We start from the raw sequence: 15,478 nt of genomic DNA on the forward strand, positions 1-15,478 counted from the left end.
CAATGTTGACAGGGCCAATTCAGTCAGGATGGATGTGGTCCACTCCAAATAATTGATGAGGAGGCATCAATAGCAAGAGAGGGAAAACTGCTTTTGTAGTGAGCCTGCCACTCCCAGTACCTATTCAAGCCCAAATTAATGGTGTTAAGTTTGCATATGAATTGTAGCTCTGCAGTTTCTCTTTGAAGTCTGTTTTTGAAGTTTTTTTGTTGAAGGATGGCTACTTTTAAATCTGTTATTGAATGTCCAGGGAGATTGAAGTGTTCTCCTACTGGCTTTTGTATGTTACCATTCCTGATGTTGGACTTGTGTCCATTTATTCAATAAGCATCAAAGTAATACTTGTTAAAAATACCCTATGTGGATTTTTTTACTTAGAATCATGATCACAGTTGTGTGACAAACACTGGAAATGAGATTCAGCTTTCATTCAAAGAGACAGAAGGAGTACACCATATATGCATGCTTAAACTCCAGAAAGCATTCTGTCAGCACATGTAATCTATAATGTATTGTTACTCATAGTACATAATAGCATATTCTGCTTTGTTGCAATTACTGAGGTGGAGTTGGAACTGCTAAACTGATATTATTCTGTATTCTATAATGTTTCAGAATTAATAATTACTAACAGCAAGTTTCAGTGAAAGAAAAAACAGTTGCATGTTTTCAGGTTGAAAGCTTACATGCCATAACATTTAAGGGAGCTAATCTTGACAGAGCAGCCAAAGATTACCCACACGGTATTGCTCAGACTCTAAGATCTAAACACACCCAACTTGAGTAGCACATCTCAGACACCTCTCCAGTCTGCCCCACAGGCTGATATCAGACAAACTCAATCTAGTACGTTAAATCTGTCCACTGAGTGACACAACCTGAAGCTGACAACCTATGGAAAGACAGAAGTCCTACAATACACTATTTTCCAGTAAAAAAAACCTTCCTAAATTTTGATAAGATAGAGTTAAAGTTGTAAGTTAATAGCCATCAATAGAAGGAAAAATTACTATACTTCTAAAACCAAATACTTTGAAGTGAGGAAATCCAATGATACAGTTTTCACAAACAAATTAACCACTGCCCATCACCCTCATAATGGGGATAGAGAAAAATACTGTCACTATTAAAACAGCCTTAGAAATCATCTTTTAAGACACTGGTTACCAGTGAAAATGTGATACAATACATGACGACTGCCTTCTCTAAGCTCAGTCCAGCCCTATTTTGGTGATAGAGTACTCCTTGGTTTAAGATCAGTGGGCCAAATTCTGGTTTCAGTTATTAGCTTCAATTGAGAAACTCCAGATTTACACCAGAAAAGTAGATATCAGAATCTATCTGAATACATGTAGAACAGTTAGAACAAGGAAGAATATTAGTTTCATCTGGAGGATCAGACTTCAACTCCAGTGGAATGATGGGTATGGGGCAGAGCAATGTCTGGACTACATTGGGGGGATAAGAACTGAAATGCTGCAGGGTCTTGAACACAGAAGATAGGATGGAATGACGGAGGATTAATTTCTGGTCTGTATATTTAGGATAAGAGTTGAACAGAACAGGTAGGAAGATACTAAGATCAACTGAACTGGAGTCTCTGGTTGGTGTTACAAGTGACCTATGTAGGAACAGTGGATGGTGGTTCATAAATCAATATGTAGAGTATGAAAGGGAATACTCAGGACTGTAGTCAGATTGAAAATATAGACTAGATATGGTGAGCCAAAAGAGGGGAAACTGAACTAAGATACAGAAGTAAAGTAAAGCCACACTATCAGAGGCTCGTTCACCTGCGCATCTACCAATGTGATATATGCCATCATGTGCCAGCAATGCCCCTCTGCCATGTACATTGGCCAAACTGGACAGTCTCTACGTAAAAGAATGAATGGACACAAATCAGACGTCAAGAATTATAACATTCCAAAACCAGTTGGAGAACACTTCAATCTCTCTGGTCACTCGATCACAGACCTAAGAGTGGCTATACTTCAACAAAAAAGCTTCAAAAACAGACTCCAACGAGACACTGCTGAATTGGAATTAATTTGCAAACTGGATACAATTAATTTAGGCTTGAATAGAGACTGGGAATGGATGAGTCATTACACAAAGTAAAACTATTTCCCCATGGTATTTCTCCCTCCCACCCCACCCCCCACTGTTCCTCTGATATTCTTGTTAACTGCTGGAATTAGCGTACCTGCTTGTCACCATGAAAGGTTTTCCTCCTTTCCCCCCCTGCTGTTGGTGATGGCTTATCTTAAGTGATCACTCTCCTTACAGTGTGTATGATAAATCCATTGTTTCATGTTCTCTGTGTGTGTGTATATAAATCTCTCCTCTGTTTTTTCCACTAAATGCATCCGATGAAGTGAGCTGTAGCTCACGAAAGCTTATGCTCTAATAAATGTTAGTCTCTAAGGTGCCACAAGTACTCCTTTTCTTTTTGCGAATACAGACTAACACGGCTGCTACTCTGAAAGAAGTAAAGTTAAGATTGTTTTCAGAAGCTTAACTTCAAAGTTTGAGGCCTACCTTCTAGCCTTCAAAGAACATTCCAAGTATCACTGGTTTTGCTTCCACAGTGTATGTATGCAAGACAATTTCCAACAGTGGCTGCTGACTGGGGTACTTTAAATATTTTAGAATATTTTAATATATTTTATATTGACACTTGCATCCCATTTTCAGTGGTGCTGAGTACCTAACTTCAGTTGCAATGGCAGATCCTCAGCAGATCTAGAAGTCAGGCCCAAGGTCTCTCAAGACACCAAAAAAAAAAACCCACTATTTTCTTTAAAAAAAAAATCAACTTAACGCCTTGTGACACAGTTTTGTTCTTATGGTATTACTTACAGGCCACATTGACTTCACCAGCAGAGATAGTGAATTCCTTGTGCTTTAGCTGTGATGCAGGACTTTAAAATATGCATATGCAGAGCTTGTCAGTTCCCTGAAAGATAGCTATTTCACACCCAGACTTTCGAAAATCTGCAAAGAATCGCACTGCTTACAACTCCCAAACAACTTCTCCAAAGATCTATAAAATATCCAAAAAACTCTTCATGAAGCTCACAGAGGCTCAATGTTTTCTATCTAATAATTCCATAGTTTCCCAGCCAGCATTTATAGAAGCAGTTCTCCTATGTAACACCTCCTATAGAGGATATCTAATGTATAAAGAAACTTAGAAGTTTTTGAACCAACCAATTTTTGAACTATGAGAAAAGCAAAAGAATGTAAGAGAGCTTTCAAAATGAGGAAAACCACCATTAATTCTAAAGTCTATCTCAGAAAAGGCTAATCTGATTAATCAGAAATTAAAAAAAATAAATAAATAAACCAACATTCATCCTCTGCCACAGATCACAAATGAGGATTTCAATTCAGAAAGTCTGAGTGGTTAAAGTTGTGCTTAAACAGCAAATGCATACCATCTTACAGATTTGTGATTTGTGGAATGTGTAAAATCCACAGACAAACTTGCATTGCTTATCATTTCTGCAAGATCTCAAATGGACCTTGTAATATTCACAGAGTTCCCTGAATATTATCAGAGTTCCATGAAGTTCAAGCTTTCACACTAGTAATTCTAAACTTCTACACCCAACCATAATAAAAATGTCCTGTGCATTGATTTTCATTGATTACATCTCTTGTCATATGCACTTGTGAGGAGTACAGATTTATTATGGGAAACTGGTCAGCCTTTAGGTTGACTGGCCCATAGCTACACACCTGGCCCTCAAAAACTCTGGAACCCATATTGATCATTGAACCATAGTCTTCAGGTTCAGAACACTAATGTCTGGGGAGGAAACACCCAAACCAATTTGATTAACTAAACTAAATAATTAAGCAAAAGCATAAATTACAAGAAAGTGGATTAACTCAAATTAATCAAAGCATCATCTTGACAACAGTAAACCAACCAACAAGTCCTTCGTGAACTCTATGTAATAATCTGGGAAGGCAGCAGTCTTGTTTAGCTATCAGCATCAAAAATAATAGCGGCATTATCAGTCTCAATACCAATCACTATATATAGATTCCAGCCAAATAGCTGATATAGAGAGAGTCAAAACATTCCCAGATTGAAGCTAATGTTGGCTTTGATGCCAATTAAGGTAACCTGGCCATATGATTAAGGAATATTCAACATAGGGTTAAACTGGAGTTAAAAACAAACACAAGAAATAATGAGGTAGAGGCATCCCTCTATTAATAAAGATTGGAAAACAAAAACAAACCAAAAAGCCGATACATATGCTTGTCAACTTTTGTGGTTTCATCCATTTCCAAGCCAGCACATGGCTGCGAAGATTAGTCAATGATCCAACTGGCTCTGACTTTTAAAGCCTACAGACTTGCTAGCTGATTCGAGATTACTTGCTTGTAGAAGTTGAATCTGAGATGTTGCTGGACTTCTACCCCCAAGGGGACAACTAGGAGGGAGGAGGAAGCACAAGGCTCCATCAAGCATGGTGGCATTGCGTAGCCAGAGGTCACAGCCAATTGCCACTGCAGTAACAGCCACAAAAGTGGCCATTGCAGACAAATGAAACAGAAGCAAACCTTATTCCTTGTATTCAGTTTTTGAAAATGGCGAGCTGTCTGGTTCCTCCCCCTTGCCATTCCTCACAGGAGCTGCTTTGGAAATCAGAATAGGACACTCTTCTGAGGTCACTAATAGCACTAAACAGGGTCTAAGTAGGTCACTTTTAGGCAAATGAAGAACCTCCACATTCTAGTACCTTCAGGCTGGGAAAGTTCACAGATCCAAAAAATAAACCCAGTCAGTCAATCAGCAGGTCTGTAGGTATTTTGAGACATTCAAGATCATGGAACTCAACCATCCAAAAAGTCCTGACTCAAAAATAATTAAAAAAACAAAACAAAACAAAACAAAACACAAAGCTAGCAAAAAGCTGGAATTGAAATCAAATATTCACTCAGGCATGCCCAAAGAGGAACAGCTCCTGTTTTACAGACAAATGCTTACAACTTCTCTTTTATATTTCGGTACTCAGAAGACCAACTCTGAAAAGGATTTTTTTTTAAACACACAGAAGATCTGGGAGAAAGGTTAGATTTTAGTGATCAGAGTAAAAAATCCTTTCCCTCCTAAAAATCAGTTTGAGGATTCAATCTTTATATGCAGGCCTGTCTGCCTCACACATTGCAAATGAGCCCATCATGCAGTATCTATGGACTAGTTACATAACAAAGATTCACCATGAACTCTTCCGACATGAAGTCGGACCTGAACTTTTCACCCTTTTATTTTTTTAAGTGATGGGTGTATTCCAACATAGGAAGAAAACTGGTGCAAAGAGCCGAGTCTTGCAGTGTGCCCTAACATGAAAAACTTAGCACTCAGACTGATCTGAGGTTTCACAAGAACAGTCCTCCCATCAAGAATTCTACTGTCCTGAGAGCCCTAAGCAGCAGTGCCCCCAGATCATTGGAGCTGCCTTCACAGGGCATGAAGGAAGAGAGTATGCGACTTAGGGGCTTTAAAGAACAGAACCAGCCCCTTGCAACCAATCCAGAGTTGAATGAGGAGTCAGTACTGGGTGTCAAGTATCAGAGGGGTAGTCGTGTTAGTCTGTATCCACAAAAACAACTAGGAGTCCAGTGACACCTTAAAGACTAACAGATTTATTTGGGCATAAGCTTTCATGGGTAAAAGACTCAATCTGAAGAAGTGGGTTTTTTACCCATGAAAGCTTATGCCCAAATAAATCTTAGTCTTTAAGGTGCCACCAGACTCCTCGTTGCTTTAGTGCTGGGTGTGAAGCACTGGTGCTATATATTTGGCCTGTTCTGCTTGGGAGGCACCCAAGTGAAGGACAAGTCTCAATTTCCACATGGCCTCTCAGTTCCAAGTAGAACATACTATAGTAGTCTAGCCTGAAGCTAATGTGAGCATGGTCACCATGGATAGGGTATTTATATGAGTAGTAGGAGGTGCAGCCAACTTGCCAGTAAAAGATAGTGAGAAAGTTTCCTAGATATTGTTGCTATTTGTGTTTTATAAGAGCAACCAGTATATTCAAGTGACCCTGAGACTGTCAATCAACTCAGCTCTTTACCTTCCTCAAAATACTTTCCACTTCACTATCTCCATCTTTCCTGAATTTAATAAAATCCAGCTATCGTTTGTCTAGCATCCAGTTTCCTTTAGGCAGTAGGACAGGCACTCTGGGTGCTGGATGAGAAAAAACACAAAGCTGAAAATTGTCAGAATACTGATGGGCCTACTCTGTCCTTGGTCTTCCACTTGTTTCTCATGTATTTGTAAAAAAATTTCTTATTACCCTTTATGCCCCTAGCTAGTTTAATCTAATTTTGTGCCTTGGCCTTTTTATTTTTTATTTTTTTTAATATATTCATCCTTCCTAATTTGACCTAGCTTCTACTTTTAGTAGGATTCTGCATTTCAGGTCATTGAAGATCTCCTAGTTAAACCAAGGTGGTCCCTTACCATACTTTCTCTCTTGCCTACGCATTGAGATATTATTAAGGGCACAAGAGCAAACTGTCTCTTTAAAAAACTGCCCACTCTCCTTAACTCTTTTTTCCCTTAGATTTGCTTCCCCCAGGATCTTACCTATCAGTTCTCTGAGTTTGCTAAAGTCTGCCTTCTTGAAGACCTTGATCTTTATTTTCCTGTTTTCCCTCCTACCATTCCTTAGAATTGTGAACTCCATCATTTCATGATAACTTTCACCCAGGCTGCATTCCATCTTCAAATTCTCAAATAGTTCCTCCCCGTTTGTTAGAATCAAGTCTAGAATAGCCTCTCCCCTAGTTGCTTCCTCCACCTTCTATAATAAAAAGTTGACTCCAATGCACTCTGAGAACTTCTTGGATAATATGTGCTCTGACATGTTATTTTACAAACAGATGCCTGGGTAGACCAAGTCCTCCCTTACCACCAAGTCCTGTTCTTTAGATGATTTTGTTAGTTGTTTAAAATAAGCCTTATCCATGTCTTCTCCCTGGTTAGGTGGTCTACTGCCAACCCCCTACCGTGACATCACCCTTAGTTTGTTTGTTTGTTTTACTCTTTTTATCCTTACCAAGAGAGACTTTCAAAAGGTTTGCCTCCCACTTCTCTCTCAACAGCAGTGCAAATATATACATCTTTGATATACAAGACAACACCTCCTCCCTTTTTTCCCTGCCTGTCCTTTTGAACAAGCTGTACACTTCTATACCAATATTCCAGTCCTATGAATTATCCCACCAAGTTTCTGTGATGCCAGCATTTTAGCAGCATGTTGTCACTCTCCTCATGCTATGAACATATTCACAGTAGCCACATGAAAGTTCCAAGACTGCTGATGGAGCAGCTGGTGACTACCCACAGAGACCTTGCTATTACAGGTTTCAGAGTAGCAGCCGTGTTAGTCTGTATTAGCAAAAAGAAAAGGAGTACTTGTGGCACCTTAGAGACTAACAAATTTATTTGAGCATAAGCTTTCGTGAGCTACAGCTCACTTCATCGGATGCATTTAGTGGAAAATACAAAGGGGAGATTTATATACACACACAGAGAACATGAAACAATGGGTTTTATCATACACACTGTAAGGAAAGTGATCACTTAAGATGAGCCATCACCAGCAGCAGGGTGGGAGGGAGGAAAACCTTTCCTGGTGACAAGCAAGGTAGGCTATTTCCAGCAGTTAACAAGAACATCTGAGGAACAGTGGGGGGTGGGGTGGGGGGGAGAAATACCATGGGGAAATAGTTTTACTTTGTGTAATGACTCATCCATTCCCAGTCTCTATTCAAGCCTAAGTTAATTGTATCCAGTTTGCAAAGTAATTCCAATTCTGCAGTCTCTCGTTGGAGTCTGCTTTTGAAGCTTTTTTGTTGAAGGATAGCCACCCTCAGGTCTATAATCGAGTGACCAGAGAGATTGAAGTGTTCTCCAATTGGTTTTTGAATGTTATCATTCTTGACATCTCATTTGTGTCCATTTATTCTTTTACGTAGAGACTGTCCAGTTTGACCAATGTACATGGCAGAGGTGCATTGCTGGCACATGATGGCATATATCGCATTGGTAGATGCTCAGGTGAACGAGCCTCTGTTAGTGTGGCTGATGTGATTAGGCCCTATGATAGTGTCCCCTGAATAGATATGTGAGCAGAGTTGGCAACGGGCTTTGTTGCAAGGAAAGGTTCCTGGGTTAGTGGTTCTGTTGTGTGGTGTGTGGTTGCTGGTGAGTATTTGCTTCAGATTGGGGGGATGTCTGTAAGCAAGGACTGGCCTGTCTCCCAAGATCTGTGAGAGAGATGGGTCGTCCTTCAGGATGGGTTGTAGATCCTTGATGATGCGTTGGAGAGGTTTTAGTTGGGGGCTGAAGGTGATGGCTAGTGGCATTCTGTTCTTTTCTTTGTTGGGCCTGTCCTGTAGTAGGTGACTTCTGGGTACTCTTCTGGCTCTGTCAATCTGTTTCTTCACTTCAGCAGGTGGGTATTGTAGTTGTAGGAATGCATGATAGAGATCTTGTAGGTGTTTGTCTCTGGCTGAGGGGTTGGAGCAAATGCGGTTATATCGTAGAGCTTGGCTGTAGACAATGGATCGTGTGGTATGATCTGGATGAAAGCTAGAGGCATGTAGGTAGGAATAGCAGTCAGTAGGTTTCCGATATAAGGTGGTGTTTATGTGACCATTGCTTATTAGCACCGTAGTGTCCAGAAAGTGGATCTCCTGTGTGGACTGGTCCAGGCTGAGGTTGATGGTGGGATGGAAATTGTTGAAATCATGGTGGAATTCCTCAAGGGCTTCTTTTCCATGGGTCCAGATGATGAAGATGTCATCAATGTAGCGCAAGTAGAGTAGGGTCATTAGAGGACGAGAGCTGAGGAAGCGTTGTTCTAGGTCAGCCATAAAAATGTTGGCATACTGTGGGGCCATGCGGGTACCCATAGCAGTGCCGCTGATTTGAAGGTATACATTGTCCCCAAATGTGAAATAGTTATAGGTGAGACAAAGTCACAAAGTTCAGCCACCAGGTTAGCCGTGACATTATCGGGGATAGTGTTCCTGAAGGCTTGTAGTCCATCTTTGTGTGGAATGTTGGTGTAGAGGGCTTCTACATCCATAGTGGCTAGGATGGTATTTTTAGGAAGATCACCAAAGGATTGTAGTTTCCTCACGAAGTCAGTGGTGTCTCGAAGATAGCAGGGAGTGCTGGTAACATAGGGCCTGATGAGGGAGTCTACATAGCCAGACAATCCTACTGTCACTGTGCCAATGCCTGAGATGATGGGGCGTCCAGGATTTCCAGGTTTATGGATCTTGGGTAGCAGATAGAATACCCCAGATCGGGGTTCTAGGGGTGTGTCTGTGTGGATTTGTTCTTGTGCTTTTTCATGGAGTTTCTTGAGCAAATGCTCTAGTTTCTTTTGGTAACTCTCAGTGGGATCAGAGGGTAATGGCTTGTAGAAAGTGGTGTTGGAGAGCTGCCTAGTAGCCTCTTGTTCATACTCCGAACTATTCATGATGACGACAGCACCTCCTTTGTCAGCCTTTTTGATTATGATGTCAGAGTTGTTTCTGAGGCTGTGGATGGCATTGTGTTCCGCACGGCTGAGGTTATGGGGCAAGTGATGCTGCTTTTCCACAATTTCAGCTCGTGCACGTCGGCGGAAGCACTCTATGTAGAAGTCCAGTCTGTTGTTTTGACCTTCAGGAGGAGTCCATCCAGAATCCTTCTTTTTGTAGTGTTGGTAGGAAGGTCTCTGTGGGTTAATATGTTGGTCAGAGGTGTGTTGGAAATATTCCAACACACCTCTGACCAACCTACATGCCCCTAGCTTTCATCCAGATCATACCACACGATCCATTGTCTACAGCCAAGCTCTACGATATAACCGCGTTTGCTCCAACCCCTCAGACAGAGACAAACACCTACAAGATCTCTATCATGCATTCCTACAACTACAATACCCACCTGCTGAAGTGAAGAAACAGATTGACAGAGCCAGAAGAATACCCAGAAGTCACCTACTATAGGACAGGCCCAACAAAGAAAAGAACAGAACGCCACTAGCCATCACCTTCAGCCCCCAACTAAAACCTCTCCAACGCATCATCAAGGATCTACAACCCATCCTGAAGGACGACCCATCTCTCTCACAGATCTTGGGAGACAGGCCAGTCCTTGCTTACAGACATCCCCCCAATCTGAAGCAAATACTCACCAGCAACCACACACCACACAACAGAACCACTAACCCAGGAACCTATCCTTGCAACAAAGCCCGTTGCCAACTCTGCCCACATATCTATTCAGGGGACACCATCATAGGGCCTAATCACATCAGCCACACTATCAGAGGCCCGTTCACCTGCGCATCTACCAATGTGATATATGCCATCATGTGCCAGCAATGCCCCTCTGCCATGTACATTGGTCAAACTGGACAGTCTCTACGTAAAAGAATAAATGGACACAAATCAGATGTCAAGAATGATAACATTCAAAAACCAATTGGAGAACATTTCAATCTCTCTGGTCACTCGATTACAGACCTGAGGGTGGCTATTCTTCAACAAAAAAACTTCAAAAACAGACTCCAATGAGAGACTGCGGAATTGGAATTACTTTGCAAACTGGATACAATTAACTTAGGCTTGAATAGAGACTGGGAATGGATGAGTCATTACACAAAGTAAAACTATTTCCCCATGTCATTTCTCCCCCCCACCCCACCACCCACTGATCCTCAGATGTTCTTGTTAACTTCTGGAAATAGTCTACCTTGCTTGTCACCATGAAAGGTTTTCCTCCCTCCCCCTGCTGCTGGTGATGGCTCATCTTAAGTGATCACTTTCCTTACAGTGTGTATGATAAAACCCATTGTTTCACGTTCTCTGTGTGTGTATATAAATCTCCCCTCTGTATTTTCCACCAAATGCATCCGATGAAGTGAGCTGTAGCTCACGAAAGCTTATGCTCAAATAAATTTGTTAGTCTCTAAGGTGCCACAAGTTAACCTTTTCTTCTTGCTATTACAGAAAATTATTCTGTTTTCAGTTCCTCAGTTGCCCCTTTATAAACATGGGTCTCCATGCCACAGGAATATTTTATACATCAGGGCTTGCTCTCACACACAAGCACACCCATAGTTAAACAGCTGACAGGTTATCTACTAGAAATACCAAACTCCAATTAAATGATATAGTCAGGATAAACAGGGGATTCCTAGCCGAAGAAGTTAGGCACATCCAGTTAAAAGTATACATTTCTCAAGTTTGGGGGCGGGAGGGCAGTTGTCAAACTGCAGTTCTAGGATAGAAGGAATTTACAGATTGTCCTTCACGCAGGGGCTGGATCTGTGATATTAAGTGTTACTTGAGGGTGCTCCCTGTCCACAAGATAACAATTAGAGACAGTTGACAATTACAATATATTCATATTCCCCAATATTTCACGTCTCTGGAACTCAGGTAAAAAAATGTACCAGTTACTAGCTCAGTATATGGAGCCCCATTCTGGAAAGCATTGCACAAATGTAGTCTTTGTTAAGCAGTGGGGGAGGGATAGCTCAGTGGTTTCAGCATTGGCCTGCTAAACCCAAGGCTGTGAGTTCAATCCTTGAGGGGGCCATTTAGGGGATCTGGGGCAAAAATTGGGGATTAGTTCCCCTTTGAGCAGGGGGTTGGACTAGATAACCTCCTGAGGTGCCTTCCAATCCTGATATTCTTATGATCACTGCTTCAGCCTACTGTACCATATAGGACCCCTTTGTGGGTCCTGTAAAGGGCACACCGACTTCAGATGGACTAGGGATTTGCAGGAACAAACCCATGGTTATTATGCATTTAAATAATTTAGCTTCTGTCAAGATTCCTTCTGAACTCTAGGGTACAGATATGGGGACCTGCATGAAAAACCCCCTAAGCTTATTTTTACTAGCTTAGGTTAAAACTTCCCCAAGGTACAAACTATTTTACCTTTTGCCCTTGGACTTTATTGCTGCCACCACTAAGCATCTAACAAATATATAACAGGGAAAGAGCCCACTTGGAAACGTCTTTCTCCCCAAAATCCTCCCAAATCCTACACCCCCTTTCCTGGGGAAGGCTTGATAAAAATCCTCACCAATTTGCATAGGTGAACACAGACCCAAACCCTTGGATCTTAAGAACAATGAAAAAGCAATCAGGTTCTTAAAAGAAAAATTTTAAATTGAAGAAAAAGTAAAAGAATCACCTCTGTAATCAGGATGGTAAATACCTTACAAGGTAATCAGATTCAAAACATAGAGAATCCCTCTAGGCAAAACCTTAAGTTACAAAAAGACACAAAACCAGGAATATACGTTCCATTCGGCACAGCTTATTTTATCAGCCATTTAAACAAAACAAAATCTAACACATATCTAACTAGATTGCTTATTAGCCCTTTACAGGAATTCTGACCTGCATTCCTGCTCTGGTCCCAGCAAAAGACAACACACAGACTGAGAGAACCTTTGTTTCTTCCCCCTCCAGCTTTGAAAGTATCTTGTCTCCTCATTGGTCATTTTAGTCAGGTGCCAGCGAGGTTATCCTAGTTTCTTAACCCTTTACAGATGAAAGGGTTTTTCCTCTGGCCAGGGGGGATTTAAAGGTGTTTACCCTTCCCTTTATATTTATGACAGCTTCTCTTTGTGCTCACAGCATAATCAGATCATGATTTCTGCAAATGTATTCATTATGGAGCAAATCCCTGCCTGACACCTCAATGTCTCAGTGGCTTCCTAAGAAAAAGCAGTAAGTGTGTGGTTCCACCTGCTTCGTGCAGGATTTGTTGTACCGGTGGCTGTGAGGGAGGGGCAAGACTTGAGGAATTTCTGCTACATGGATCCTCCTGTTCCTCATAGACAGATACATAAAGGGCTACAGCAACTACTCCAACCACTGTACTGCAGCAGCCTTTACAGAACCACTTCACTGCCCGAAGGGATGGAGAGGGTGGAAGAATTCTTCCCCTTCCTGCACATCCACCCATGGCCTGGCCTGTGTGCTTGACAGGATGTTGAGCTCTGGCTCTGACCTTAAACTGAGAAAAGCTGCATAAGATGAACTTTAATGGCTCAGAATCCAGAAGGCAAATAAGACCCCAAATGTATTATTTTTTAATATCCCTGTCATTTGGGGGGCCAGATTCTTGATTTTTGAATATGTGTTTGGCACGACAGCACTGCAAATTCAAGTTATGTTGCCTATTTTCAACTAGTCAGATAAGATATGTAGTATTGTTTCTATTCCCTATTTGTGCGCACGGAAGCATTTCTATTACATATACTCAGAGGTGGGAATTTCAAAAACTCTGTTTCCATAAACACGTGGCATGTGCCACTTTAAAATTCATTTTCCATGGGTATTTGTTGCTTATGGAAAGCAAACAGGAAACAGGCATCAGAATAGAGGAAGCAAATTCTTTAAAAATTTCATATGATTTTAACAACTTTCATTTTTTAATCGAGCTGTAGCTATTAATCAGCACAGTAATAATTCAAATTACTAAAAAAGAAAAGGAGTACTTGTGGCACCTTAGAGACTAACAAATTTATTTGAGCATAAGCTTTCGTGAGCTACAGCTCACTTCATTGGATGCATTTGGTGGAAAATACAGAGGGGAGATTTATATACGCACACAGAGAACATGAAACAATGGGTTTTATCATACACACTGTAAGGAGAGTGATCACTTAAGATGAGCCATCACAAGGAGCGGGGGGGGAAAGGAGGAAAACCTTTCATGGTGACAAGCAAGGTAGGCTATTTCCAGCAGTTAACAAGAACATCTGAGGAACAGTGGGGGGTGAGGTGGGGGGGAGAAATAACATGGGGAAATAGTTTTACTTTGTGTAATGACTCATCCATTCCCAGTCTCTATTCAAGCCTAAGTTAATTGTATCCAGTTTGCAAATTAATTCCAATTCAGCAGTCTCTCGTTGGAGTCTGTTTTTGAAGCTTTTTTGTTGAAGTATAGCCACTCTTAGGTCTGTAATCGAGTGACCGGAGAGATTGAAGTGTTCTCCGACTGGTTTTTGAATGTTGCAATTCTTGACGTCTGATTTGTGTCCATTTATTCTTTTACGTAGAGACTGTCCAGTTTGACCAATGTACATGGCAGAGGTGCATTGCTGGCACATGATGGCATATATCACATTGGTAGATGCGCAGGTGAACGAGCCTCTGATAGTATGGCTGATGTGATTAGGCCCTATGATGGTGTCCCCTGAATAGATATGTGAGCAGAGTTGGCAACGGGCTTTGTTGCAAGGATAGGTTCCTGGGTTAGTGGTTCTGTTGTGTGGTGTGTGGTTGCTGGTGAGTATTTGCTTCAGATTGGGGGGATGTCTGTAAGCAAGGACTGGCCTATCTCCCAAGATCTGTGAGAGAGATGGGTCATCCTTCAGGATCGGTTGTATATCCTTGATGATGTGTTGGAGAGGTTTTAGTTGGGGGCTGAAGGTGATGGCTAGTGGCGTTCTGTTCTTTTCTTTGTTGGGCCTCTCCTGTAGTAGGTGACTTCTGGGTACTCTTCTGGCTCTGTCAATCTGTTTCTTCACTTCAGCAGGTGGTATTGTAGTTGTAGGAATGCATGATAGAGATCTTGTAGGTGTTTGTCTCTGTCTGAGGGGTTGGAGCAAATGCGGTTATATCGTAGAACTTGGCTGTAGACAATGGATCGTGTGGTATGATCTGGATGAAAGCTAGAGGCATGTAGGTAGGAATAGCGGTTAGTAGGTTTCCGATATAGGGTGGTGTTTATGTGATCATCGCGTATTAGCACCGTAGTGTCCATGAAGTGGATCTCTTGGTTGGACTGGTCCAGGCTGAGGTTGATGGTGGGAGGCTCATTCACCTGTGCATCTACCAATGTGATATATGCCATCATGTGCCAGCAATGCCCCTCTGCCATGTACATTGGTCAAACTGGACAGTCTCTACGTAAAAGAATAAATGGACACAAATCAGATGTCAAGAATGATAACATTCAAAAACCAATTGGAGAACATTTCAATCTCTCTGGTCACTCGATTACAGACCTGAGGGTGGCTATTCTTCAACAAAAAAACTTCAAAAACAGACTCCAATGAGAGACTGCGGAACTGGAATTACTTTGCAAACTGGATACAATTAACTTAGGCTTGAATAGAGACTGGGAATGGATGAGTCATTACACAAAGTAAAACTATTTCCCCATGTCATTTCCCCCCCCCACCCCACCACCCACTGATCCTCAGATGTTCTTGTTAACTTCTGGAAATAGTCTACCTTGCTTGTCACCGTGAAAGGTTTTCCTTCCTCCCCCTGCTGCTGGTGATGGCTCATCTTAAGTGATCACTTTCCTTACAGTGTGTATGATAAAACCCATTGTTTCACGTTCTCTGTGTGTGTATATAAATCTCCCCTCTGTATTTTCCACCAAATGCATCCGATGAAGTGAGCT

The sequence above is a fragment of the Dermochelys coriacea genome, chromosome 2 (genome assembly GCF_009764565.3).
Source record: "Dermochelys coriacea isolate rDerCor1 chromosome 2, rDerCor1.pri.v4, whole genome shotgun sequence".
NCBI classification, from domain to species: Eukaryota; Metazoa; Chordata; order Testudines; family Dermochelyidae; genus Dermochelys; species Dermochelys coriacea.